This window comes from Camarhynchus parvulus, chromosome 4 (assembly GCF_901933205.1).
Source record: "Camarhynchus parvulus chromosome 4, STF_HiC, whole genome shotgun sequence".
In the NCBI taxonomy this organism is placed as follows: Eukaryota; Metazoa; Chordata; class Aves; order Passeriformes; family Thraupidae; genus Camarhynchus; species Camarhynchus parvulus.
This window is the reverse complement of record NC_044574.1, coordinates 71,072,184-71,097,742: the sequence shown is the minus strand read 5'-3', so window position 1 is coordinate 71,097,742 and position 25,559 is coordinate 71,072,184. Positions and strand designations below refer to the sequence as shown.

The window sequence follows — 25,559 nt, the reverse complement described above, 5'->3', positions numbered from 1 at the left end:
ATTGTTTGGTTTGGACTTTTCTTGACTGCATGTAACTACAACATGAGCCAGGCATGTCTTTTCTTCTGGCAGGGGATCTCTTCCTCTTCCTTCTGGCTCAGAACAATGTTGGTAAAGATTCAGGCAAAAAAATTCTTAGTTTTATAAAGGATGTGTTGGTAAGTGAAAGAATAACATTATAACAAATTTAAGGAAATAGTTTTCTTTTTCAAAAGTTATTACCTTAAGCAGATCTAGATTTTATATCACATATGCCACTGATGCCCAAATATTAGACACCATCTAATATACCTTTTGGTGGAGAAATAACAGCACTTAACAATATCAAAGCTATTCTTGAAAGGAAGATATAAAATTCAGTCATAGCGTCTTTATATTCCCAGGCATACATTATTTAATAATAAATAATATTTTTTTCCTGTGATCTTGTTAAGTTTTGTGATATAGCTATTTATGGACCATGACTGAATGTATGTTTAATGTGTTAAGCAATACATTTTATTAACTGTGGAAGTTTTAATCCATCTTTCTTATGGCAAAATCTTAATTATCCTTCAGCCATGGTACTTTGCTAATACCAGCCTTTGTCACACCTGTTCCAGGTTTGTAATTGTGTCCCATCTAGTTTGCCATTCAGAGCTAGGAAGAGAAAGAAAACTACCCCAGGAACTTGTACAAGCATGAACTGCATTGTCAGCTAAAATGTCTGATATTTTTGACTTGAAGACATTATTTTGTAGTTGATACTGCAACTAACAACTATGAAAGAGGTAAAGGAGACACTAAGGGATATGGCAGTGCTAAAAAGGAAATTCCTGTTTAGAAGAAACACAGTAAAATATAAACAATATAAAATCAACTGTTTTCTTTCTTTACAGAGTTAAAAATAACACTCCAAATGTACTGACCACATGTTGCTGGCTAAGATCTGAGCTCTTGATAACCCATTAAGAATAACAGTGAATACTTCACCGGGTACCTTGGAGGAGCTCCAGGCTTAGGCAGATCAGGCAGGTGCCCGAGGCAGCTCTGGGTCAGGCCGGGGCAGAGCCCGTGCCAGGACTGGGAGCAGGCAGCCCCAGAGCCACTCTCTGCAGGCTCCCTGCTCCCTCCTTCCCTCGGAGGAGCCGTGCCCAGGCTGGGCTGGCACAGAGCGCACGTTTGCCCAGCAGTGCTGGCCTGGCTCAGCTCCAGCCCGAGCAGCACTCCCAGCCAGCTCCTGGCCACCAGGCTGAGTCAGTCTGTGTCAGCCTGTGCTTTAAATGCATGTCGTTTTTGTTTGAATTCATAAACCTGGCACTCCTCCGGGGCTTATTCAGATACTGCTTCCCACTGCATAATCCACATGTCTTCCCATTTACATTTTAAGTCTGGCCTAGTTAGTGATATCATTGCTAATGACTCTCCAGTCACGGTTCTGCTGCATATATTTTCTTTACCCCTATTTTTGGGCTTCCTACTTCCTTGAAAATATCTCCTCACACCAAGACCAATCTACTTCAAAACAATTGTGAACCATCGATTTGGTTCACATTAGTCACCTACAGTATTGACAAATAAGTGAATTTGCATTATGTGAACCCTTTAGACCTGACAGAATTCCTCTCCAACCTACAGAACATCGATGTATTTTATACATTAAAAGATCAATGGAAAGACAAATCCAGCCTGAACTACTTTTCTGCTACAGCAGGAGGTAGTCGCTAATGTGGTTTTCTGTCAAGAAGCACATGCAAGTGTATAAAAACCAGGCTCTTATATTTTAAGTTTCTTTAATTATCTGCCTGCTACAAAGAACCTACACTTTTTATAGGCCTCATTCACATCTCCCTTATCATGTGCTCTAGCTACTCTTCCCTTGCTGTCCAATGCTCCTGGCATTATTTCCAGTAGTCTCCCCAGACACTTCCTCCTGCCACCAAATTCCATGCCCTTAAAAGGGGTGTGCTGTGGCACTTTCTGCTCCTTAGGGTGTGTGAGGAAGCTGCCCAGGGATGGCAGGTACAGTGCAGGACCCCTGGGAGCTCTAGCTACAATGCCTACCAGGGTACTAGAAATCTCTGTTTAAGTGAATAAATCCTGCTCCCAAAGCCAGTTCTTTTGTTCTGGGCAGCAGACACATATGACACCCTGGTGACATGGTTCCCATTTGAGGCTGTGTGCATAAATCCCATGTTTTCTGGCACTACAACGTCCTTTAAATGGTTGTCACCTGTTTTTTCAAGATCTGTGCCTTTTCAAAGCTGAAGAATCACAAAAGGGAAAGGTTTAAATGCCAACTTTGATGCATGAATAGCAAAGCCAAGCTAGGCAGAGCAGAAGAGCAGGTCCTCTTGGTTCAGTGAACCGATGCTGTCCCATCTCACTGGGATCTCTTTTCTGGGTACATATTGTGCAATCATGTGTGACTGTGATATACATCTGGAACTTCTGGACCATATCTGTATTCTCCATGCTTTTATCTGGAGCATACCAACAGCAAAACACTTTTAATTATTCTAAACTTACTTATTAAAATGCAGTGTTTCCAGATTTGAAGCCTCCTCATTTTCACTCGAGAACATAGTACCACACAAATATACAGGGACTGACTCTTCAGAATGCTAGGAAACAGGAGCATGTTGGAGTCCTGCTATTAATTATTACTCTCTTAAGGAGTACAGAGAAAAACTTACCAAAACGTGCCCATCTGCATTAAGCCCTGGGGCTGTGGTAGAGACATATGGAGTAGGGGTCAGAGACAGTTACTTATCAGCAGGCTCCTGCAACACCAATGTCTTCAGCAAAAGTGGCAGCTCCAAGAGAAGAAATATTGGTCTGTGGAATTCTTTTTGGGGGACAAGAAATGGAAAGATGGAAAGAGAGGCGAAGGAGGAGACAGAAAGCCTGAGGATCTCTCATCTTTTTGCCCTTCTGAAAGAAAACAATGGAGCTCTGAAACTTATTTCTCAACATGCATGTGCATGCATGAGGAGGGAGCAAAGCTACAAGGACAGCTCAAAGAAATGAGAATTCAGACAGAAAACTAAAAGAGAGCAAGGAAAAAAAAAAGTCTGTTTTAGATTGTACATCACAATCTAATCTTCAAATGAAACAAAATAGTAAAATAAATTTACCCAGAATCATCTCCCTGGTCCCAGGTAATGCAATATTCAACTCAGACTCAGTTATTTTTCAAAATACCAGTACTTTGGTGTGAAACAACAGCAAGGCAACCTGATTCTTCCAGTCACACATCCATCAGCCTCATCCTTTTTCCTGACCTTCACAGAATTCATCAGCACATCCATCTGCCCACAAGATCAGTTTCTGCTTAAGCACAAGAGTATGATTAATTAGCAAAGGAAGGGTCAAGGAGAACTGAGTCACAAAAGCAATCAGGAAAATACATCTAAATAAACACGACTGCTGTGGGAAAGGAGAGGTGAATTGCTGTGTGTGCTACATTATTCTAATTTTCTGTTTGTTCCAACTCCCAGCACCATCTTCCCTTAGATGGGAGATGGCAAAAAGTGTGACCCAGAAACCAGTCAGATGCAAGGAGTGTTACCTAGAAGGACTGTGTTTAATCTCCAAAAGGCTGCAGGCATATTTCTCATACAGCTGTATATGTGAAGAACATTACACAAGGAACAGAGACCAAATTTTGGGACTGAGACTTACCTCATTAGTGGAGCTATATATCAAAGCACAGAAAAAGCAGTTTCATAGACAAGCACATCAATTATATAATTATCCTGCTGGCAGCAGTTCAGCCTCTTATGCTTCCACTGTATTTATATTCAGTTTATGTAAAAACTTTCTGTACACACATGCATATTTTTCCATGCATTTCTTATTCATAATTGCTGTTTACTTTATGTTGTTAGCTTTTGCACTCACTTGCCTGTGACCTTTTTGCTATTTTAAAAAAACCAAGCAACAAACCCCACAAAAAGAAACCCTTGCAAAGTGTTTAAAGGAGAAACATCTATTCAAGGAAGAGAGAAAACTACCACGTATGCAGAGCAGTGTGGTGACAAACACATGAAATTATTAGGTATTCATATTCTTTCCTATAGCTCCCTTTGCATTTAGCTTTTGAAGAAGGGAAGAAAAATAGAAAGGTGATCATTCTAAGGATCACGCCCAACAAGGAATAAAAATGAAACAAACCCAGCTTTTGCAGATGGATTTTTCTCATCAAATCCTCTTCTTCCACTAGCCTTGACACATCCCTCCCAAATGCACACATCTCGAAGGCTCCAGGCAGACGACATGAAGCCTCTCCCCGGTGTTCACATTGAGGGAACAGTGACAAACTGGCACCTCTCTTCTCTGGCCCTTCATTCCCACCACACTGCATCTGAGCAGATCATTCTTTCAGAGGCTGTTTTTCAGGCAATCATTCCCCACAATGCTTTTTTCTGGCAGAGGCAGCAGTCGGTTCATCCAAGCGCCAGGAAAACAAACCAGCAGTTAGCAAAAACGTGAGTGCAGCTGGCAGAGCAGCAGAAGCAGCAGACTCATAGCATGCTGTTTGGAAGGCAGTCCTCACAGCTTATGCTACTGTCATATTTAGATTAATGATGCATTTTATTTTCTAAACAAGCTAAAATCCGTCCCTTTTTCCCCTCTTGCTCATACACATACAGATGCTCCCATCACACAAATCTCTCTCACTATGTACAATTCAGCTACAGCTCGCTACAAGCTGATCAAGTTATCTTTGACACTGAAATAGGAATGCAATCTGAAACAGGCTTTCAGGGAAAGAGTATTGTTATACCCGTCTAATCAATCTTTGCGTGTTAAGCAGTACCAAATAATCTCTCTTTCATTCCATCAATTTAGATTAAACCCTCACCCAACGTGAATGCCTTTCCAAGGAATATGCAACATCTTTTTTGACCAAAATCATCTTAATGAGAATTTAGAATACAGACTTGGTTAGAAATACCTCTTCTACTTTCAAAACAGAAGACAAAGTAAAAGTTGTCAAAGGATACCTAATAAAAATTCCAGTAACCCTGCTTTTGAACTGCTGAATAGACAATGAAATTCAAACATTTCCCAACAGCACAAACACAGAGACAAACCACAGCCAGCATCCGAGTCTATTGTCACAGTTGCATATCACAGCTTGTCAGGAGAGCCTCCTGATTGCACCAGGAGCTCTATGGAAGTCTGTGAGCCCTGACTTGAAAAGAGAGGTCAAGGATGAGAGACACCACTTTATCAATGTCTTGGTTTAAAAAGACAGGTGTCTGCTAAGGAAAGCAGGAGCCTTCCTTGAAATGGAAAATGTAAACCCCCTCCCTCTGAATTATTATAATTTTGAAATTAAGGCAAAGATGTGGGAATAGGAATAACAGGTCTTTACTAGGAAAATTAAAATACAAATGCAATAGTACAAGAAAGCCACTGACAGATTCAGAGTACAACCTGACACCCTGTGGGTCAGGGTGTTGGGAGCAGTCCCACTCAATGGTGGCTGCAGCCCTCCTGCAGTGACAGGTGTGGTTCTGTTGGAGCAGGGATCCTGTAGAAGGGAGGAGTTTTCCTAGGAAGATCCAGTGGCGGTGTAGATGGGCCTGGTCTTCCTCTGGGAATCCAGTGGAAAATAAAGCTGCTCCTCTGGGAATCCAGTGGAAAAGGCTGCCTGTGGTGTTCCAAATCTCAGATTATACCCAGGTAGGAATGCTTGGCTCCTCCCCCTGTGTGGAGCATTTCCCAATGGATGATGGAATTTTTTCAGCCGTGCAGTGACACTCAGTGGCCCATAACAGAAGATATTTCCCAGAGGGAGGATGGGTTGTGGAAGAGATGAAGCAAACCGCCCCACCTGGTTTTAACAGGTGGCCCAATTAACAGAAGGTAACTGCCCCACCTCTGACAGATGGCAACAGAATACACACCCCCAGCCACATCTTGCATTTTCAACCTAAAACAGTCAACATCATCTAAATTGGATTTTTGGACTGAAAATCTGTGTAGTCACCAGAACTACAGCCTGAAATGCCTCATTCTCTGTTCACCCTCCTGAAGGTACTTAGTTCCCATGAGCTGTGCAGCACTCAGGACTTCCAACTGAATGGAAGAATGGAAGTACACTTCCCAATAATAGAGATAACTTTTTTTTTTAATGTTAATAAATAAAAGTATGTATCTGATTTTCCACCCAGTCACCACCACTGGCAACTGTACACTCCCCACTGGCACCTGGGGAGGGCGTGGGGTACCGCTGCAAGCGGGGAACACTGGCTATCCTGAAAACATATCTCCTTGATTTTTGCTGCTCTGCTTGGTACAGGTTGCTGCTGCACTGCAAAAACCTTCACAGAAATTACTGAACTGCAAAATTAACCCACTGAGCATATTGAGGATCCATAAATTACCCACCAGTTAAAACCTGACAGGACATCTTCCATGTTTACAGAAGAGCAGGCTAGATCATTTACTTCTATATATCCAGTTTAATAATGTTTAAAGGGGGTCACAAGACCAGATTATTAATATGCCACAATCAATTATTCCTGACCATCAATATATTGCACATCTCTTGTCCAAGTTTTCATCTCATGTCCTGTCTTGTCGATAATCTTTTCCACATTCATCCTTAATATTAAAAAGTATGGGGTCTCTCACACAGAAGCTTAGTCCTAATTTTATCCCTCTGGAAGCTTGCAATCACTCAGGCACTTTACATGTTACTCAAATCCTCAATATGCAACAGAAAGTATTCTGAAAATGGAATGAAGTTATTCCACTGGAAACTCTCCAAAAAGAGATCAGTAAGTATTGGGAAGCTCTTGGTATTCACTGCACTGGGAAGGGAATGCAGGTCCATTCATTACAACTGCTATGATCTGACAAGTGTTCTTGGTACCCAGGCCTCCATACAAATGAGCCTTGCTGCATCCTAAATAACAGCTCTCACAGACAGAACAGGTACTGCACACTCCATGGACCTGCTGAAGCGTATCTGGGCAATGTTAAAGAGAAAGGGAAAACCCAAGGACTCAAAGAATCCATGACTTGGCGATTACAGAAACTTTTCCAATAACAACATGCACCCAGTCAAGTTTATTTTCCAGCTTTCTATCCCCATTCTGGTCTACTGTTAACTGCACTCACTTTTTTTTTTTTTATTAAAGTTAAATATAACCGTCTTTTATCTGCTATCATCAACTCTTGTTGATATTTTTTTTAGACACTTCTGCCACGACAGAGGAAGAAAGTGAGTTTTGCTTATTTATAGGTATCTGCATTCACTTCTGAGGAGGTGCTGGAGGTTAGGATTTGTTCCTTTTTTTATTTTCTCTCTCTTAGGGATTTTTCTCCCATTTGTTGCCTAAGAGACCCGAAGAATGGATGCTTAAGAGAGACAAGGGATGTGGCCAAGATGGGGGGAAGTGGTGCAGCTGGCTTCAGTCCCTTAACTGGGGGACTTCTTCTTGGGAAAGGCTGAGATACCTCGAGATTTCAGCTGCAGGGTAAGGGACTGGGCTCAGCCTCTCTCTGTCTTGCTCTCGGGAGCAGAGGTGAGATGGTTGGGCTGCTGCTGCAGGGACAATTTCCTGCCACCTTGGAGTTCTGTCCTTCCCTGCTCCTCATTCCTGTGGGCCAGCCTTTGCTCGTAAGAGCGGCCACTGAACTGGGACCTTTCCAAGGCCGGATCCCACTGGGAAGCCCCTCACCATGTGCTTGGGTGCCTCAGGGAAAGCCTGGCACCCTGACCCTCGCCCCCTCAGAGGGAGGGAGTGTCTCCTGGCTGCCTGTGGGAGCCTGGCAGCCGCTGCCCAGCCCGGCTCTTTGCTGCCACTGCTGCTTTGGGCTTTTTGCTGCACTTCGACCCCACATCCCCCGTGCGCTCTGGAGTTTTCACTGCACTTTGTCTGCCACCCCGGGCGTGCTCGCCTCTGCTGTTCCTGCCTGCTGCTCCGAGGTTCCTGCTGCAGTCCATGACAGACCCGGAGGGGCACTGAGAGCGGCTCCTTCCCGCGGCTTTGCAAAGGAAAGCCCCTTCTCTCCTCTCTCCCCGCCGCCGCCCGAGCCGCCATGGCCGTGTGGAGAGGCGGCCGAGCCGGCGCCACAGCGCCCCCTGCAGGCGCGGGGGAATCATCGCACCCGCCCTGCCCGGCCGGGAGCCAGCAGCGCCCCTGCTGGCCGTGCCCGGAACTGCAGCGGAGGGGAAAGGGCCCGCGGGCCCAGAGCGGCTGCGGGGCCTTTGTGCTGATGCACCGCTCCTGCAGTGCTGAGGATGATGATGGGGCTGCTTGTCTTGTTTTATATACATATATTCTAGTAAAGAACTGCTATTTGATTTCTCATATCTTTGCCTGAAAGCCCTGTAATTTCAAAGTTTTATAATTCGAAAGGAAGGGGATCATATTTTCCATTTCAAGGGAAGTTCCTGCCTTCCATGGCAGGCACCTCTATTTCAAATCATGACAGTAGGTTCCAGTGAAAATGATTCCATTGCTGTAAAATAACCTGCTTAATAGGCCTGAATCAGTGAGCACATCTCTATAGACAAATAGTGCTAAGGAAAATCACACACAGGGATGGGGAAAAGGTGACATTCAATCCAAACTGCACAAAGGACCTGCTAGAAAAACTTCAAATTTAAAATGCTTTTGTTGCTCAAGGTTTGATTTTAATAAACTTCAGGTGATGCTTTCCGGAAGAAGGAAGCCTGGGGATATGCCATAGCATATTTCAGGGTCAAAATCCTTCTGATTGCTGAAACACTCAAAACTATGCCCTTAATTATATACTTAATTTGGCCAGAGATAAACACCTTTGTTAAGAGCTCTGGAATAACAAGAAATGGGCTTCCGAGGATGAGGGCTATTCTCAAACAGGTAGATTTGGGATGTGCATTTCAAAGGTCCTGGGCAGTCACTCTTTTCGCTAATAGAAGTGTTGCAGGTACTCAGCATCCCTCAAAAAAGACCAAAGTTAAATCCTTGAAGGCCATAGCCATTAACTATTTGCAACTTTTCATATCGGGTTAGAGTTTGCATAATAAAGTAAATCTCACTAAAAGGGACACAACCTGGAGCAGTAATATGGAACAAAACAAATTTACAACATGGTTAAACTAAGCAAATGAAGATTTCCACCTATACAAAAGATCGTGTGCTTAAAATGTAGTGTGTTGCATTTATGTTCTTCTTTTAAACCAGCATTGAACAAATAGAGAAAACTACCAAACTTTTAGCTGAACTTGCCCACAGCAAAACCAAAGGTTTTTGTTCCATAGGACAGGGGAGTTCAGCAAAACAGCGTCCTTGATGATTCAGTTCAGCACTGACCAAAAATAAAATTTATTATTAGCATAAGCAGGTTCAGCCCCCAGAATGTACTATTTCATCACCTGTGGTGATAACACGTGCGACATGCATCTCACTTCCCCTTCCAAGGGATCCCCAAGGAGCGCTGCAGTGTCCATTGGGAACAGCATGCCCTGTCCAGCTATGCCCATTCTCTCCAGGAGATTCAAGAATAAATTCTTGCTTCCATGGCTTTTGGTGAGGAACAGCACATACAAGAACCTACAGTTCTTGTAGGTTCTAGACCTAACTAGAAAACACACATTTATGTCATGAAGTATATGATACAGGTTTGGGAGGATTTTATTCTTCTCCTGAAGCTCTCTGTGCTGACATAACTCACTGCTATTTTAGCTTTTCCTAAAAGACACCATCAGTAACTTTCTGTGACACATTCTGCATTTGACTGCCTCTTTCTTTATTATTTTTTGTTCAAATTCTTCAAGTATATTCATTTCTTGAGAGCTCCAGTTGGGGGTGGAAGAAGGATGGTAAATCTGCAGCAGGTTCTGCCCTCAACTTCACTTGCATTTTTCCCAGTAATTTTAGACTGGGTGCCAGTGAGATAACACAGTCAAGCCAGGCACCAATTACTATGGGACATGTCAAACACTCATTTTTTGAAAAAAAATCTGGCTCTCAAATGGATTTCTTTATCAATGAAATACTATTTGTCATTAAGTAAACAAAATGAAAAAACAGCTTCTCTGCCCCAAGCCCTGTTTTAAATGCCTGAAAGGAACATTTATCAGAGAGAGGAGTCACCATGCACTCCAAATTCGGCCTGTACTAATCGGAAGCACTTATTTTTGTATCTCACTCCATCAGTGAGCATTTTCTCTACATTCTAGCAATCAACTGAGGTGAAGATATAGACAGGATCTTTTTATGGCAAGGGAGTGAGTACACTGGCATTCAGACAGCAAAGCTTAATCTGGAATTAAACTCTGCGAGCATGCCTTAAATGCCACTTCCACTGCTCATTCACTTTATTTTCTCTAAAGGTTTCTCCTCCGAAGCAAATACAATATGATTTCAAATCATCTACAAGCATGTCAGAGCTAGAGTTAAGTACACTTGTTTTGCATCAGCTTTTTTGCTGCTGCTGTGTTCCGATCATTCCAGAGCTAACAAGTGAAACCATCCCAAAATAGCACTGCCAAGAGCTTACAAGGGCAGACGGTCATCTCGGCAATAAAACGGACTTGTTGAGGAGCACTTTGTGTTGAAACAGAATTCTCGATTTGTGCTACGAAAAGCACTTAGTTTGGTTTGGAGCCACAGGTGCTCAGAACCTGAAAAAATTGTTCCAGTTAAACACATGGGGGAGGGAGATAGCGCGTCTTTCATTACCAGATTAAATGGCACACAGGAAAAGATCAACAGGGCTGTCAGACAGCTGAATTTCCTTTTAGTTCATGATCAAAATATATCTGACTGTTATTTTTATCACAGAGCCCAGATATGGATTATTTTTCCAGGTCTGGATTTGACAAAATGTCTGATAAATAATACTCTTACATACTTTAATCTGTTAGAGCTATGTATCATTTTGTAGCTATTACATCTCATGCATTTTTTTAAAAGATGGTAAATCAAAAGATGCAGATACATGGACTAAGCTGTGTTGATTTAATCTATTATTTTGATTTAATATATTCTGTTTTATAATTATCTATTATATTGGTTTAATCTACATATTTTAAAATGTTTTAAATTAGAAAATCCTCAGCAAACCATATACTTTCATGAACACAACAAGGCTGCAAGGCTATAGAAATGTATATGCCACAGTAGGCAGACGAGATTTCAAAACAAATTGCGTTTTCTGGCTATTACTGTTGAAATACATCCTCATGCTAATACTAATATTTCCAGCTGCAGTGACAGATTTTTTTTTACTGACTTTTTTATTCTGCAAGGAATTTCAGAGAAGAGAGACAGATGAAGCTTTAGTTAGCTCTTTTCAATAACCTGCACATCAAGTTTTCTTAATCTGTATGCAAAATTCTGTGATGTCACATTCAGCAAACAAGCAAACGAATGAGGCAAGCTCTGTTCTAGCTGTTAAGTCTTGGTGTACCTTCAGTATTCTCTCATCTTCACACAAGGCTTCAAAGGACAACTGTTCACTGCCACAATAATAGACATGGGCTTAAGCGCACCGGCAACCACAAGTGAACTTACAACTCAGGACTATGATTAAATTGAGATAGAAACTTACTATATTTAAATGCACAGCTTTCAAGATAAGAACTCTATATCTTAAAAATGTATAGATTTGAGTGTAACAAATTATCCCATCTGGCTGAAAAAGCAAAGTTTTTTGCACAAGTAATACAGGAAGTTGCATGAGGTCATAAATATAAAAAGATAATGAAACTCGTGATTCCAAGCTATTACAACAGGGAATTAAATGGAAACACTTTCTTTTTAGAAACTATATAGTTTAAAATATAGTTTTATATTGTTTAAAATATAGTTTTAGCTGTGTCTTTATCTCAATATTAAAACAGATACATAAGACATGGCAGGGTTTTTTTTAACTTCAATGCATGAACATTCTCTTGTGAGCCCCTATTTGCAAAGCAGATTTTTTCAGGGTCACATATACAATGTAGAAAAGTTTATTGACTTTGCCACCAGTCACATGGTTTTTTCAGAAAAAAAAAAAGCCTTTAGAAATACAAGAAAAATGCCAACTAAAATTTTATTCCTACAAGTAGGGCTACTGCAATTCCTCCACGACACTCAGTACTCTGATCTCATATATTTCAGAAATGTTAATACATGGAACAAGACTGTTTTCTTCAGCTAATCAGAAACCATCACTTCTAAAGAACCCTAGAGCTCTCAATTGGCCAGGTGGGACTTTCACCCATTTTCAAGAGAAATTAAGTCCTCGACTGACAGTAAGAGTGACAACTTGAAGCTTGAAAGACTCATTTAAAAAAGCTACAAAACCCAAACAGAGGGGGATTAAGGGAAGTTCCTTTTCCACCCTATCGTACAGATAGCAGAGAGTTGCACCTTGCACTGTAGTTCCAGGCAACATGCAAAAAGGACTTTTGTGCCCCAGGCTGAACTGATGTTAAACACATTCACAGAGTACAGAAATTGGAATTGTAAGAGGTTATAATTGGAGTTCTTGTTCATGTAAAATGAAAACCTATTTCACCCTGTTGAATTCTGACAGTATGACATCTGCATGTACAGGGAGGCTGACAGTTGTAATGCCAGAACACATTCAGAGCCCTCCACCTCTGCACTATAGTGTCATTGCCATCTTTTCATATTTCACAGGGAAATTCAATCTCATTTTCCTCTTACTAACAAGTGTGTGATGTTATATTTACAATCAGGGCAGAAAATGAGGCATTTGAGATTACCCTACTCTGATAATTTACATAGAGGAGCTGCTATTTAGGATTCTGCTTTCACGTCATGGAAATGCAACTTGCAGCATTTTCTTCCTTGCCTGCCTTCCAAGGGTTTCTTTGTGAGGACCTGACTGCACCACAGTCCTCAGTGAAGGATTCAGTTGGAGCTAGACAAGATTCTCCTGAGGCATGAGTTGCATTCCTTGTGTTACACCTCTGTTTTCTAGGTGGTATTCCTTAAGCTGGCTTGGGGGAGGAAGCTCGGCACTGATTTGCCACTGTGTATTGATCATACCAAAGTTAACATCTGCACACACAGAGCAGAACTTCATTCCACAGCTCTAGGGAATGAATAGGTACTTCTTTTCAAAATATTGATCCAAATACCACTTAAAATACTTGTAGCAAATACTTAGCACTAATTTTATTTCGGCTACTCTAGACCATCAGCTTTCCTTTTCTACGGAGCATTATCAAACATTATCAAACATTACAATGAGATAGTCCTGTATGAGGCCATAAACCTGTGAGATTTCTGCTAGATCACAAGCATTCAGCTGGGAAAATGAGAACGATCAGAAGTAAAATCACCCTATCTAATAAAATCAAATCATCAAACTGTGGTGGAACAGAAAAGACCTTAGGAAATACCATACACTACTCCTGGTGTGGTGACAGATCTTGCCTTGACAAACATTTCAAGTTTTTCCCTTCATAAGGTTTCCTACCACATCTCACGTTCCTGTATCTCTCATCCACTTCTTTTTCCTGTTATGTGTTCTTTCTTTGGCAGCTCCTGCACTGCTCTTCTGGCTCTCCAAACATCTGTAGGTTTTTGTCATTTCTATTTCTATTTCCTCTTTTGCAGCACTCATCCTGTTTGGAGCTCTGAATAGCTCCAGAACATGCACGCCTGCCTTTCCACAGGATTGCTCTCCCGGCATTAACAGATGAAGCATAAAGTTGGCAACCAGCCTCTGATGAGTCAATTAAACTGTGTGAAACGATGGCACAGGACATGTAATTCTGAGACAATGTGCTACACAATGAGGAAACCTGGAAACTTGTTATTAGACTGCTTCAGAAGACCTCTTGTCAAAGGCCCTCATAGAGCACAGCACTTGCACCAGTGACCAGCTTGACTTGTCTTATGCCCAGCCTTAGAAACAAGTTGTTTTTGACCTGAGGCGGGACCATTCCAATCCTGTGCCAGAGAAAGACATCCCAAGCCAAGGTATGTGTACTGGACAGTCAACTGCACTCCTCATTGAGTTTAAAAAAACAAAATAAACAACTGGCTTGAGCCATAAACTGCTCTCTGACAAGCAGATACCAGAGCTGTAAATGATAAATTTGATACATATGGCACTCAGAAAACTAATGCTGAAAGCAGAATGAGAACACAGAAAGCCATTTAATTATGCTTGTCTCTTTGATATTAATGTGGTAACTAATTGTTTTTCTTCTAGAGACACAAAGAATGCATTTTTCTTGCATTAAGATAAAATAATTGCAGACTGACTATGTGCTTCCTAACAAGGTTCTGTGATAATAAGTTTTTTTACTAACATTGCTTTCCAGCTGGTGATGGAGAGCCTCACAATAAGCCTATACTGATACTAGACTCTAGTGCCAGCTTTTTTACTCCTCATCCATCTTCACTGACCTAAGAGGCATCTGATCCCACTCTGTAACATGTATTGTATTAAAAGCAATGTATTAAAAGCAATATTTAATGAAGGTTGCTGCTATTCTCCGTTGTCCATCACAGATCTTTGCGTAACTTTTCCTAATATAAAAGGCCCCTTCTTAAATGCAAAGTGAGTACTTATTTTAAATGTGAAGTATGTACTGTACTCTGGGAGACCCAAACAGCCAGAGAAATAACAATCCATGCTGATGCAGTACTATGACCAAATACTCTGATGCCACACAGACCGGCTTTGCTTGATGACTATTCAAATGAGATGTGGGAGCACATTAAGTTCCATTTTTAGCATATTCCATCTCCAAAATCTCCATCTACAAAACGGAATAAAAACCTTTTCATGTGCTGGGAAAAATGCTTTCCCATTCTTACTGCAATCAATTAATACCTTCACATTTTATCTCAAATGCTACAATCTCTACCTTTGCCAGTTTGCTACAAATAATTAACTATTAATGAATTAAAATACATCTGTGATAAGGAGACAACACAGGACTAAAAAAAGTCCAGAATCCTAATCACAGACAGGTTTATTCACCAAGTCTTATTCAAAGAAGTCATATTCAAAGTTGCATAACTACTTTAGGTTTGAGATCCTATTTGTTTGCAAGGATTTAATTTCAGTTCTGTCAAGTCACAAGAAAACACGGAGATGTGAAAAATAATAAGGAGAAGATGCTGTCCACAGCCTAGACAGTGTAATACAGATAAAAAATTGATTAACTAATTCATTGTCATTGAGAGATGTGCAGCTGGGTATTCATGAACTAGACTGATCACATACAACTCCATAAAACAAGATCTACCTGGATTTTAAAGACTGAACTACACCTGTTTGGGTCTTTGCAGAAGAGAAAGCCAACAACTCCCGGTCACAACTAAACTGGACTTTGAGTTTCAGGCTCTTCACAACCTTGACATGATTTGCATTGTCCAGTTTCTGCTATTAGGTCTGAAGAGCATCTGATGACCTGAGAGGCTTGTGACTATAGGAGGGTAGAGCAGGAAAGCATAATGGTTCTTTGAAGCTACAGTGGCCAAGTAGGTCAATATGTACACAAAAGAAATGTACAAAAAGCCTGTTTCTAATTTTTCATTGAAGTCATAAAGGACAGAAGGGAGATGCATAGAGAGAAAGATGCTGCTCTTAGCCTTGATGAGAAAAACTTCCTTGAGAAGAGTTGCACTTTTAGCTCCTTCACATTTGACATGAGATGACCAAGCATTCAGCAGTCACACAAAGAATGAGCATGAACTTTGTATGTGCTCTTGGGAATTATGAACATCCTCACCACCACAAAGAAGCCAACACGCATTCACAGATTTTCCAGCGTAAGTAATTGCTCTTCCCTGACCTCAGCTGTCTTTCTTTGAGAATCTTCCCCTGCCCCTTACAACATTTTCGATAGGAAGATGGACATTCTACATTTAGTTCCACTACATGACAGAATATTGAAGCAGTTTCAAGAAGATGCGGTTACTGAAACTGTGCAAGAAGGCCAGAGATCACCCTTAGGAAAACCACTAATTATACATGATCAGGCAAGCACATGGCTAAGAAAGAGAAAATGCATGCCCTGGAACAGTGTGGCTGTGATACGACTTGAAATCACAGCCAAAAGAGAGAGGAAAGAGGCAAAGTGAGGGTGAACTGCTAATGGGATAGGAGTCATCAAGGACATGGTGCTGTTCTACAGGAAGAGCTGGCTCTGCAGGAACAGGGAATATCATCGAGCCAGCCAACCCAAACCCAACAGGGCATCCCAAAACCTGGAGAGTCGGAAGCTGCAGCTGATGTGACAGAAATGCTGTCAAAAAGCAGCATGAACGGCCTAAGGATGTATAGCAGGAAAGGACTGTGTCAACAGTCTGAGGCTGGAAAGCTGGGGCACACACATTACACTGACAGTCCCATTCCCACATGTAAGTTATTTACATGAATTCCAGACCCTTGGTCCTTTAACAAAGGCATCGGATGGTTTTCTGCAGCCCAAACCATTTCAAACAACATTTCAGTGCACAAAGGATTTAGGTACAGGGCCCTCCCCTAAACTGGAAGTTGAATCCAGGAATGAGAATCCTTTCTCAACTGATCTCAGATTAGGAAGCTGCTAAGGGGCTTTTGAGCTTTGCCTGCACACCACTTGCTCTGTTTTGCAGACAGTGTAATAAAAACAGCTGCACTTGATGCTCAACATAAGACTTAATCCATATGCTCTGCTTTTTGGGGAACAAGGCCATTTTACAGAGTTATGGTCATCTTCACCATGGGCTGCCATTCCTAACACATCACTGCCACGCACCAAGCCTTCAGCGAGGCCAGCATGGAACCACGGGACTGCAGGGCGAACCAGGTCTGATAAGGTCCAGGAAAAAACCAAGACTAGTTTCTTCTTTAACCTTAAAAAGGTCTTCTTGAAGCCCAACTCATTTTGGAAGAGCTAAAAGGGAAGCAAACAGCAGTATGGGCATGGGAACCATGCAGCTTGAAGAAGGACAAGGAAGGAAGAGAACAAGAGAGGATGGGGCACTATTCCCATGTTCACTGCTTTTCTCTTTTTTTCCGTAGAGCCTCCAAAGCTAGAAACATTAGCTTAAAATTGACAATCAGTACCTCACAGAACCTGGCTCTTTACAGAGGGAACTTTTAGGGAGTACACAAGAGGTTGTTTTAGAACTTGAGGTGGTTTCGTTCATTTTACAGAAATATATTAATCTCCCCTCCTTAAACTCCATGTGCTGAGTAGTTTTGATCGGGAAGCAGATTTTTAATGCTAATAATCCTGCAGTTCCTTTGATGTGATCCCAATCTAGTAATTAAACCTGTTAAAAGTCACAGAAAATACCTGGCAATCATTGAGCTCAATTAAATCATTGCATTTGTATTTTCAAATGCTTTTAAAGTAACAAACAGAACAAGGGAAGCCAGTTTCCTGACACATGCTGCAGAGAAAAACAAAACAAAACCAAACAAAAAGCCTCCCGTACTTTTAACCTGGACCCATTGAGGTTTCATTTACACCCTTCCCAAAGAGAGCTGCAGGCATCACCACACCCAGGCAGGATCTCTGTCCCAGCAAGCCTTAAAATTGGCCATCCTGGCTGAGTTCATGTGGACCAGACACATTGCACAAGTATCAGGGCATCAGCGGATGAAACACCCTTCAGCGGCAGGGGATTTAAAAAAAACCCAAAAATGTGTTTTATTCAAATAGTGTATTTAACATGAAATCTATTATTTCAGTAGGAGGGGAGGAACATGGGGAAGGACATTTGGTCCAACTACAGTTTGATGTAAGCATGTTCAATGTCATTGCCTGGATTATTTTCCCCCTTTACAGGCATGTTTTTCTTTTTTTTTTTAATTTACAAAACTACAAATTGGTAGATTAAAACAGAATGTATATGAAAATGATAACATTTTAAAAATTAAATAATTTAATGACAAGAATAACTTATGAAAGAAGTGAATACAAATAGACTTCAGTTGAAAATGGAGGAAAATTTCAGTCTTATTAGAAAAGAAAGCAAACCAGTCTTGGTGGGATCTGGGAGCTCAAGTATATGAAAAGAGTAAACATATGGAACACAAACTATCAAATAGATAGCTTGGAGAAGCAAGGTGCTATAGGGATAGGAATAATCTAGAAGTACAGAGTGAAAAAGATGCTGGAAGGTTGGAATCCACTCCTGGCACACTGTAAGGTTTGGCTACTCCACCCTTTTTGCACATTTCCCCATTCTCAAAATTAAGCGCAATTTATTTATCCTCAGAAAGAAAATTATCCAAAACAAAAACAAGATAGTAATTACTAGCAATTTTGAAAGTTACAAATCCTTCTTGCAGAGACACCGTAAAAAGGCCATAAGTATTGTATTAATTAATTGTGAATGACAACTTAATTAAGTATATTTGTTTGCTACCTGGACTCTTGTTCTGCACTGTGATCTTCAGTGTGAACTGCTGCTCATACACACAGCCCAGTGAAATTTAAGGAGCACCATCTGGGTACAAACATACACTGAGTAAAGCTATAAATAGATAAGCAAGTTCATTACATCCACGGTACATGCCTGCGTGAGTATTTTCAGCATGAGGGCCTACCCTGTAAAACCAATCTCTCATTTTCCTACAAGGAACCTTGTCTTCATAGTTAAAGCTTTTACCTAAGGATCTAAACACTTCTCACAGGATTTTTAAATTCACATCTGAGCTTACCAGGGAGTACACATATCCAGACGGAGAAGAACACAGAGATCACTCTCTGACTCATTTCTAATCAAGCAGTTGGAACAATAGAGGAACAACATTCATCTCATTTTCTTTCTCAGAAACTTAGAAACTCTTCTCCAGATGGAATCTCTTGCTTTTAGTATTCTGAAAAGCTGACAAATAGAAGGCAAATTCCTGTCCCCACTCTGTCACACTTGTGCACGTGCAAGGTGCAGGATTGCATTATGAATTGTCTGTATCAAACATTCTATTTACATTTCAAAACAACACATTTTACTTACATTTCAGAACAACAAATCTTGTTTGCATTATAATACCTGAAAGGTTAAGGACTCAGGTTGACTGAGACAATTTGTTTTCCCTACCTCTCTCCTGAATCCCCCCAAATCAGAGAAGCACACAGAAGAGGGGTTTCTTAGAACTTTCTGAACTTTTTTAAAAGCTCTATTTTTTCTTTTTCCCCCACGTCCTGCAGAACTGCAATTGAAATGAATCGCCAAGCAAACCAGCAAAAGTACTACCACTATGCCATGTGCAGATCAAACATAGGGCTGTTTTTGTCTACGTAGATCATTCTTGGCCCAATAATGATATGGGATCTCTACATCCTTGCCCCTTTGTGAGTTTGATACCAGGTGTGAGTTACCTGCTGTAGCTGGTCTCCCTGGAGGAGGTTACCATTTTTGAGATACATGTATGTGAATAAGAACACACAGGCATAGACACATCTGTACCCACAGGCAAAGGATTCATGCAATCTACCCCTAAATAAAGATATTTACGCCTACATGGGAGTGATATGCACAAATGGGTCCAAATCTACTTTAAACTTCCTCTGTACTTTGACAAGAACATGGCAATGCAGAAATAAATTCAGAATTAAATTCCTCTTCAGTCAGAAATACATTCCTCTAAGCACATGCTTCTCAGGCAAATTCATAATGCTCTGCTGATGCTTAGTGTGTGTTCCACGTGTTCACATTTACACAACAAAGCTTTTGTCAGAGTCACCTGTCCATATTTTCAGGCTTCACCAAAAGGTATGGTTTTGCCCACACTACATTTTGTACAGCTGTGACTGATTTTGCATGGTCGATTATATGGTTTTCCTCATTTCTCTCTGAGATTTAGGCACGCTTTGAGGATGATGAAAACAAAAGCACTTAACATAATGCCGATACCACAGTACATTCCTAATTAGATTCTTTCTTTTAAAGTCACAAATGAATGCCCATGCAGATCTTTTTACAGTACCTGCTGATTATAAGAGTTTTCCACGCTGGATCTATCTGCAATAGATAAGGCAAAGGCTGTACTTCCCTACTGAAATCTCATTATCTGAACATGTACTGCAGCCAGAAGATTCAGAGTTTGAATGTGAATTTCATAACTATTTAAATGACTTGAAACAAGAATTTTATATGAAACATTTCAGATTTAAGATGTTCAGAAACTAAATCTTGCCCCAAATGTAGCAAGTTTTAGTCCACAAGAAAAAGCTGAAGATGTCAAAGGATGTACTTAAGTTGCACAGTTGATTCCAAAGCAAGGTTTGCTTTAAGCCAATCTTCAATGGTAGCTTCTAGTTATTCCCTGAATATTGAACTCAGATCTTGTATCATGCAATTTCAGATACTTACGTGCTGTTTCACATGCCTGTTTCCTCTCCCCTTAAAAAAAACCGAACCAAACCAACAAAAAACCCAAAACCAACAAACCAAACCAAACCAGACCAACAAAAAACCCAAAACCAACAAACCAAACCAAACCAGACCAACAAAACAAAACAAAAAACCAAACAAAAAAAAACAAAAACAAACATCAAGAAAAAACCCAAACCAAAACAAACAAAAAAAACCCCCAAAAAACCTAAGAAAACCCAACAAAAAACATAACACACACTGGCTCCCAGGGAGCAATGCCAGTCATAACTATTGAAAATTTTCCTCTGCTGGTAATATTAGTGTTGCTCATGTATTTCTGTGTTTGGATTGCATCAGAGACAAATTCAGCCCATGAATTCGAGGATATGAAAGGCAGGTAATTTTTTTTACCTTGGTTCTTGTATGACAGCTTATGTTCTCTCTCCTTCTTTACTTTTCTGCCTCTGATGACTCAGTGTCTACGTATGAGCAGATCAGAACTACAAGCTGAAATCATGAACTTCAGCTACCCTGTTATTTCCATGCTCAATCACCTATCTGAATCCCTCCTTTGATTTCTCCTACTTGTATGTAATTGTAACATTTCTGTTAAGCACTGCTGTGCATTTGATATTTCTGTCTGAATCTAGCCTCCTACAATTAATCTGGATCAAGGAGATCAAAAGGGAAGATGTCTTCAGGACACAGCAGTGCCTCTACTGAATGAGAGACAGTGATTCCCTCATTAGCAACAACCTTGATTAGCAGAGAATTTCACTGTAATATGGCAGGCTGAAGGCTTACAGAGAGGTTAAACAGTTAAAGATTTCCAAAATGATGGTGTAGTGAAAATCTGAGAACAGCCCATTTGCACTACAAAACATCATTCGGTGTCTTGTAATCAGACTCTGAAAAAGAGAGAGTGATCCGATGTATGTTAGAGAACCCAAAGGAGATTAACATAGCAGTGGTTTTGAAAATCCCACAAGCTCTCAAAACAGAATGGCATCACTCAAAACACAATATGCATGTCAGGATGAAGGCACTGAAATCACCACGTGGTATTGCCTACACTGTGGCCTCTTCAGCTGAATGGTATTTCTAGAAAACTTATGGAAAAAAAAGAAAAAAAAAGATCACCAACCAGCCATGTATTTCAAGATCTAATAACTAATAAACCTCTGTCTGGAACAAATTCAGCCCATATTAAATGCCATCTTAGCTTGGTCAGACAGGGAGCAGTTTAGAAATGACCTCTCCAAGGCTTTATGTGGACAGACGCCGTCCCTGTAACTATTTCTATGACAACTGTCCACATTCATTTGGTATCTAGATGGATGGCATAAAACACAGACTCCACTCCTTCACTGGAGACAGTGAATGCTAATTTTGAGCATTCTCTTAACAACCACCACGGAAGCACTCCCCTCGTGATGCGGCTGTCATCATTGCCATTCCTTCTTAGTACACCAGCTAGTGAAGAAAGGTGTGAAAGCCATATTGCTCTCTCTCTCTCTCTCCAAATTTAGAGCAGGTATTTTTGCAGTGCATCCAGCCAGTACCTGCTCGAGATTCCGGGGATTTTATCTCAACTATGACTTTTGTCAGGCAGCATCCTCTCTCCCTGCCCTTGGAGACAAGCTAGCAGGGATGTGCATCCTGCACACCAAGCTTCTCAGCCCCTTCCTAACACAGCTCTAACAGTACCACAGCACCCAATTCCTGTCACTTCACACAAAGCCATAAACCTTCCAGGAACCAAATTTTAGCTGTCAGGAGATTTCAGAAAAAAAATGTTTTGTAGCCCACTGTCAGAAATACACGTAAGACAGGACCTATTATTCTCAAGCTCTTCAAAAGGCAAGAAAATGAACTTCTTCCTATATCATAAATGTAACAATGACTACACATTTTATACATTCACTTGAGGCCAGATGGACCCTTTGTTGAATGTGCTGGAGAACTCAATGCCAGTTAATGTTTACAGGCCCAAGGCACTCACAGGCTGACCCATCATTTTATGCAATTACAGAATTACCTTAATGAAGCTCTGGTGCTGTCTGATGTTTTGCTCGAATCCAACAGATGTGTACAATTCATATGAAATGCTGACTGCTGATACTTCATTGCCAATGCTGGTGAAAGCCTGGTATTATGTTTCTTGGTGGCTCTTCTGTACTTGACAAAGTGTTAAATGCTAAGAGGGCAGCAGAAGATATAACGAGTTCAGGTATTCATTCATTTTCCTGATTTAACTATTTGGCAATTAAATCCTTAGGAAGGTTTGCCATTGACTTCAGCATGGTTAGGATTTCAGAAGTATGATTACAAATCAGTGGCATCAGTGCATTTGTGGACATCAGCAATCTCAGAACGCTTTGATTGATGAAAGTTTTGGGAGTTGGAATTTACAGGACAGTTATTGGAATTCTTTTCATAACATGCAAAATGTAATTAAATTAAACTGGAACTTTGGAGACCCTTAAATAGTGACAAACCTGGAAGTTCAGAAATCAGCACCTGAGCTGGTCTGAAGGCAGTGTGCATATGGAAAGTATGGCCTGTGAAAAGCCAGCTTAGAGCCCAGTCTGCTCCCAACACTCCACCTATGAACAACTGAGATCAGAATACTGCTGCTGGAGAAGCTTTTCTTTCCTATGAACTTCTTGTGACTTTTCCAGTCATTTGTGTGCTCCTTCAAAGTAGCTGTAAAAGTGGACCTAAAATCCACCCACCTATTTAAAACTTCATACATTCCTTCAGTTTCCATGCTACCAAGTCTGCACAGAGCAGCACCCTTTCCGAAAAAAAAGGTCCAATCTCTTCACTGCTAGAGCCTGGAGGTGCTTACATGCTGTAAATGTTATCCATTTCAGTGACAGACATTGCCATTATTAAAGATGGAAACCAAACTGAAATTGTAATCACTTTTTTTTAAGTTGACTTAATATCGTGCACTTTATTCATAAAGACTTAATGCATTCTCAGATCCTGAAACTCTTGCCAACCAACGGAGATAACTGTTGGATAACAGCATGAATATCAGGTTTATTTATAAATGAATCAAACCTGCAAGAATTCACTGATGGATGGATTGCAATTCTGTTTTACTAAACAAGGAGCTATAGGAGAAGGCAAAGTAGGGCCCAGGCCTGTGAAGAGCACAGCACTCACAAACAGATATTAATCAGCTCCACTCGCAGGGCAGGCCATTCACATCGTGGATTATGGAACATCTCTGAGGCGTGTAGTGATAAATACAGATTTGCAAAGAACTCAAGGCACTAAGAAGTCACCTCAGGCATTCATTAGCACTTGTGTATCTTACATTAACTTTGCCTGGTCTAGCAAGTCCTCCTGTGAAGTTAACACAGTTGTTGTGGGGCACCCGTGTGTACTTACAGGTTATTGGAAGTAATGACTGGATTATTTCCAGGAAGAGCCCTTTAACTATATATGGCAGTTAGCTTTTTAGGAATGTCTAAAGGAGGAACATCTGTTAATTTTACACTTCCCTCCTCCTTGGTTACAGCTTCCCATCATCTCAACATAACCCCAACAACTGTCTAAATGGCTAAATCTTCTCTCCAAAACTGATATGCACCACTGGGAACGTTAAGGAAACTTGTCCTGAATTTCTCAAAGCAAAATGAAGTTGACAGACTGGTAAGACCACAAGGAAGGATGCAAAATTTTATCTACTGGAGCCAAAACTGCAAAACATTACAATAATTGTACCCAAACTGGAATGAGTGTGAAGTAAGGAGCTGCTGCTGTGTGATTGGCCTTAGATATACTTGTATTTCCAATTTAGGCAACTCCCTGATCAGCAAAGAAATGCTGTGTGGCTATTCTAAATGACATTAACTCCTCTAGCTCACCTAGCAAGCACAAATGACTGGTTGATACACATCTTTAAGGCATCTGCAAATAACTAAACAGCTGTCCATGCTTCCCACAGCTGTGATTGTTCCTCTGCATGCACTGGTGACAAACATCAAATAAAGCACAGTGGAGAACAGACAGCAGCTGGGTTTGAAAGGGTTTGGGTGGCCAGCTTTTCCACAGATGGAAGGGGCACAGTGTTCAGTGGAAGCTGAGAGGCACCTTTGCTTTGGATTGGGATGCAGACATGGCTGATAACCCGGAAGGCAGAAACCAAACTATGTGGAGCAAGGAAAAATAATTAAATAATCTCTTTTAATTGGTATTTATTAAGAATTGCTTTAAGGACATATATAAAGCATACGTATCTCATTTTTACAATTTCAGATAAAGTGCTTATTGTAAGGATCTCGAATATTCACAGTGCTGTAGGAGGTCATAAGCTTCACCTGAGATGACCACACTAATATTCTTAGTAATAAGCCTCTGGGCTGTGTCAGACACTTCCTCATCTCTCATAGACGACATTTCCTCACAGAAGCACTTTCAGTGACATTTAGTCAAGGGGCTCAACTTCTAGTCCATTCTCAGCAAGAACTAAATGTGAGCTTAACTATAACTATTTGTGCAAACATTTTCCTCAACTGGGCCATGAAGTGTTCTCCAAATTAATGTAATGTGGACATTAGAAATAATTTTAAAATATCTATTACTGAGTTTTATGATAGCCAAATCACTAGCTTACTAATGTGAGAAGTGGTTTTAAAGTATTGGTCTCACTTGCAAGGAAGAGATTTTAGGACTTGCTGTATTAGTCCAGATAAGATCCCATTAAAATTGCCTCCCTGCTGTCATTACTACCAAGGAGACTACTGCTTTACATATGCACAGTAGCTCCTGTTTTGTGGGCTAATCCACAACACATTTGGCTCCTGAGAGCCAAAGATAACAGCTTTGTGATAGAATTTGCAGAGTTGTCTTTGCATTGGCAAAAAATATGCCTGGTTAGTGTCCAGAATATGGAAAGACAACAGTAATCATTGTGCTAATCCAACACAGCATTGGTTAAGAACTAAGAACAGATGCTACACTTCAAATGTACAAGGTACTCAACAGGAGATATTTTCCACTAAAAATTCAGTGCTTGCTTTGTTATTTTCTGTAAGTCTAATAGCAGAAAGATTACATAAATTAGTTAATGGGAATGAAGCTCTTAATTATTGCAGAAATAAGCGATGTCATGCATATTTAGAAACCAGATAACACCAATTCTCTGGCGTCAAAAATTTCCTTGCACTAACAACCATTAGAAGCCATAATTTTGGAAATAAATAGTTATGCAGTCATATTTTTGTTTTAAAAATTGTCTGTGGGCTCTCATATCTTGCATCT

General features: G+C 40.7%; 1 protein-coding gene across 1 annotated transcript in view; it reads right to left on the bottom strand.

Annotated features, from left to right (window-relative positions):
• The window catches only part of RNF150 (ring finger protein 150), a 108,435-nt gene that overhangs the window by 71,151 nt on the left and 11,725 nt on the right, over nt 1-25,559 (bottom strand). The window lies entirely within an intron of this gene.